We start from the raw sequence: 5,109 nt of genomic DNA, 5'->3' as shown, positions 1-5,109 counted from the left end.
TTGGGCCGTATCATAACTTTTAACCCCTTCCCTGCAACCCGCAATTTGGTGATCTTATGGATTTAAAATAAAAAATCGTGGACACAAATGGTGAGTGCTGCTGCTTCAATTCTTTCTACTTTTGTATTGTCATGAGTTTTTACTGCGTGCAGTGTACCACCTATAGTCCTTGTTTTTACTATCAGTAACATTGTTACCAAGTGTAGCTAGTGGGCAAGCGGTTAGTGCTGGACCTTTACATTGTTGCATGTTAAAAGAACATTATGCCTACAGTGAAGCAGGTGGTAACTCAGTGATGCCTTCAGTGAAGCATGGCGGTGGCTCGTCAATGCCTAGAGTGAAGCATGGTGGTGGATCATCAATGCCTACAGTGAAGCATGGCGGTGGCCTGACGATGCCTACAGTGAAGCATGGCGGTGGATCATCAATGCCTACAGTGAAGCATGGCGGTGGCCTGACGATGCCTACAGTGAAGCATGGCGGTGGATCCTCAATGTCTGCAGTGGATCGGTGAAGCTTTGTGGTTTCTTTATTTCCTCAGTCACTGAAAACCTCCAGTGTGTGGCGAGCAAGATGGATTCAATCATGTATAAGGAAATCCTAGGAGAAAATGTCATGCCTTCAGTGAGAGCGCTGAAGCTTGGCCATCTTTGGACCGTCCCACAAGATAATAATCCAAGCATACCAATTCTTGGTTTCAGAAGGAGTTCTGGAAGATTCTGGAGTGGCATTACAGTCATGTCTTGAACCCATTGGATATTATTTAATGGGATTTGGAGAAAGTGGCTGCATGATGCAAATCCAAGAATGTTCGTGAAATAAAGGCCATAGCTTGTGAAGAATTTGCTAATATTCCTCAGTAACACTTCTAGAAGCTGGTGACTGGCTATGCATCATTTTTGCAGCAGGTTATAACTGTGAAAGGGTTATTTTCTAAAACAATAGATGCTTGTTTTGAAGGGGTTAAATAGTTCTGAGACTACAGTAGTTGGTAAAGGAAGCATTTTATGTTGAATTTTGAGAAAACACTTGTTATATTACTTGTGTTGAGGTATTTAAATTGATCTTCCTTTATTGGTTTGTTACAAACAGCAGAAAGTTTTGTAAGGTTTGATAATAAAGCTGTTTAATTGCTGGGTAGGGTTCAATATTTTTAATTGCATCAGTAAAGACAGTATATGAATTTGATCACTGCGTCCTCCACAAATCATATGGGAGACCAAAAATAGAGTAGTCGTGAGAATGGGTAACCCCTGTTTCATTCACTGCTATTCCTACTGATGGCGATTAAATTTGTGCTAGGTCTTCTAGGGCGGTCACAATAGCATAGGGAATCTGTTGTCCGTTATAGGGTGGAGCACTTTGGATGTTGTTTGTATGATCACACTGTAGCTGGCTATACTCATGTTTCATCATGTGTAACAGAAAGATATAGATATATATGACATATTCATATTAGTTTATTCATAGTGGTCGCTCCATATTCATGTTCTAAAATAAGAAAATCCTCTGCCAAAGGAAGTAAGGATTCAGACATGGACATGACATCAGTTTTTAATATGTAAATGTTTTTCATGGATAGACCTCATTCCATTTCTAGGGCTTTTAACATGTCCTAGTTGTCCACACCAAAACATGGTGGATTTGCGATTTTCATCCACGTAACTGGTCAAACACAAGATGCTGCAAATGATGGATTGCACTGGAGTTTGCTAAAATGTGAAAACAATCACAAGGGCAATGAGTGCTAAAAAGTGGGATGAATGCTGCTGCTGGTAAAATGTTACACAGGACCCATCCTATCATAAGTGTTGAGGAACAAATATAGAATATTATATTACCGCGTTGCTCTTACGTTGCATAAATAGACACTGAAGAATACACTGCAATAGTTTAAAAATACTTAAAACATATTGCAATATAAAATTAATATTGTTTGTTGAAACAATGTGCCAAGGATAGGAACTTAAGACAATAATTGTGACGTGTTGCAACTGATGTCACTTGTACAATAGGTGCCTGTTACAACTTAAAAAAAAAACAAAACAAAAAAAAGCAGATATATACGCAGTGGCCTGTGTAGGAGCTCATGCCACTTTAATGTATAGTCTCCCTGAAAATAGTGACTGGTATGCACTGTATGCTATTTGCCAAGTTAATAGGTCAGTTGAATGTCTTTGCACTTACTGCAAAAATCCTGAAAAAGTACTGTGGGGACACGGGGCTCAGTGGGTGCTCTCGTCCACTAAAACCTGCCGCCTTTAGAAAGACAGCGTGGCTCAGGGCTCATCCCAACTGAACGCTGGCCTCCCTAACCGTGGGCGTAACACTACTCAGACAACACAGGGTGAGGGAACCACAATAATTAGACTTTATTGGATCCCCAAACAATTAACAGCACATAACACATAACCAGCAAAACACACAAATGTAACAGGCAACAGAGTCTCACCCTTCCGCTGGCTCACCAGGGATTTAGAATGTCCATGCCTCACTGGTTCCAAGCTGTCTGAGGTCTGCAAAGTCTGTAACAGGTGACTGAACTGTCCCAACCTGAGTGTCCTCCTTAGGTAGTCCTGGTTTGATGTTAAAATCCTGGCAGCCGGAGTCGAAATCCCTAGGCTGTGGATATGGTCTCCAACCGGGACCAGAGTCCCTAGATTGAAGCCATAAGATTTCCTGATCCTCTAGTCAGCTTCAAAGAGCTTAGACTGGATCCATCAGCATCCATCAACCTTCATCAACCCTGGTGGCTTAAAGAAGTCCCTTTTATAGCCATAACCTTCCCTTAGGATACACTGCGTCCTCATCGATTGGTTGGACAAGATTGCTTCTCCCATTGGATGAATTTCAAGCTGCATGGATAATGTTCATTTAAATGATGTGCATAGAAAGACTCAGTATATCTACATGGAGTCGGCAAGTCACCGACTAGACAATGGCTACTAAGGTAATTACATTATCAATACACAACTACAATACAATGATTACTGGAAAAGTCTGGAGAGCAATAGCTAAGCAAACATGACTAAGCACACATAAGAACAATAGTCTGGCTGAATGTTAAGAAACTTTAACCCATGAGAGTCCATGTCGTCACATTCCTCCCCCTTCTTAATATTAGCCAGACATGATAGGCTTTCGATCATCCTTCTCCTCTTGACGGCATTGTCCTTTTTAATGGTGAGGTCAGCAACAGAGGCTCGCATCTATACACCTCCCCCTGATTACCTCCCCCAAGTTGAGCAGCCATATTGCGGACAAGCACTAAGGTGGGGTCCATGAGTTGGGCCTGCACAAATCTCCCACTATCAATCCTCCCCCAGTCAACAGCCACAGTGTGGTTAGGCTTACTCACGGTTCTTGGCTCAGAAGTGGATGATGGAGACGGGGAATGCAACCCATCCCTGGAAAAGATGTTAGAAAGATCCACATCAGGGTCCTGCTTGGCTTGGAGGTGGGTGACGGCTGCTTCAAACTGACTGGATAGTCCTTGTCCTAGGTCATTCTCCAAAATGACTGGTGTGAGCAGGTAATTCACAAGCCCCACTTTCCCTTCCCTTTGAGTGGGATCTAAAACAACAGGCTTGGTGGGGCCATCTATGAACCCCACTTCAACTTCCTCCTGGCTAGTCCCCGAAACAACAGGTGTGGGGAGGCTGTCCATAAACTCCATATGGACCTCTTCCTGGTCAGACCCCAAAGTAACTGGTGTGGGGACAGTGTCCATAAGCTCCACATCAGCCTTGCTCTGGTCAGTCTCCACAATGACAGGTGTGGGGAGGCTGTTCACAAGTCTCACATCAACCTCTCCCTGGTCCTTTCCCGAAAAAAACTGGTGTGGGGACGGTGTCCATATGCTCCACATCAGCCTTGCTCCGGTTAGTCTCCACAATGACAGGTGTGGGGAGGCTGTTCACAAGTCTCACATCAACCTCTCCCTGGTCCTTTCCCGAAATAACGTGTGGGGACGGTGTCCATAAGCTCCACATCAGCCTTGCTCTGGTCAGTCTCCACAATGACAGGTATGGGGAGGCTGTTCACAATCTCCACCTCGACCTCTCCCTGGTCAGTCCTTAGGTCCAACTGCACACATGCCAGAGGAATGTCTGAGCGCTGGCCCTCAGCCAGGGACATGGATAATTGGGAATCCGGTACAGGGTTTTCCGGGGAAACAATAACTGGGCTTACCAGAGTGATGGAAGATCCAATGTCTCGAAGTCCCTGAGCCTGTATATCACCGACCTTGACTGTCTGGATGTGGGGATGGAGGTTGGCTGGTGTACGGTGTCCGACCTGCCGTAGGGTGTGGACTGGATAAACCACTTCCTCAGCTATTGGTGTTTCTTGGGAGTAGCATTCCTCAGGTCTTGTTGGTTCATCTCGGCATATGTTGACTGGTTGGACTGGCAGATGGGCTCCAAGCATGCGGCCTCTTTGTTTTGGTGCAGCTTCTGCTGGGTAGCGGGACCATCCTTCTCGACCGGCTGGTGCTAGCAGTACGGCAGCTGGAATCCCATAAACATATTCCATAACCCAAGCCCTCTCTTCTCTTGAGGATCTAGGCCCCAATGCATCCAACAACGCTGTGGTTTGGGCCATTTTGGACAAAGTTGATTTCCGATTGTCACTAGATAGATGGCACATAGTTTAAATCCTCTGGGTCAATATCGACGGGATCCTTATCGTCCTCTGCATCATTCTGGGCATCCCAACGGACTAATTTCTGGATCAAGACTGACCGAGTCTCAGCGTTCCAGTAGATAATCTTTCGCCTCTGGCACAGATCCTGTAGCATCCATTTACTGCAGCGGTCGTAACTCCTCTCTTGTCCTTGTCCCATGGCTGAGCTGGTGGGGTTGGACATGGCAGCGTCCGAAACCTGAATGCCTCCCCTATGGCCTGCTGGGTATGGTTATGTGCCTCCCTGGTTGTTGAGCCCTGGACGGTGTCCGAAAATACCAGTCCGCTGCAGCTCCCCTGGGTAAACCAGGCTGAGTAGTATCCCACCGCTGCCACCAATTGTGGGGACACGGGGCTCAGTGGGTGCTCTCGTCCACTAAAACCCGCCGCCTTTAGAAAGACAGCGTGGCTCAGGGCTCATCCCAA

This window comes from Anomaloglossus baeobatrachus, chromosome 12 (genome assembly GCF_048569485.1).
Source record: "Anomaloglossus baeobatrachus isolate aAnoBae1 chromosome 12, aAnoBae1.hap1, whole genome shotgun sequence".
Taxonomy (NCBI): Eukaryota; Metazoa; Chordata; class Amphibia; order Anura; family Aromobatidae; genus Anomaloglossus; species Anomaloglossus baeobatrachus.
This window is presented reverse-complemented; position numbering follows the sequence as displayed.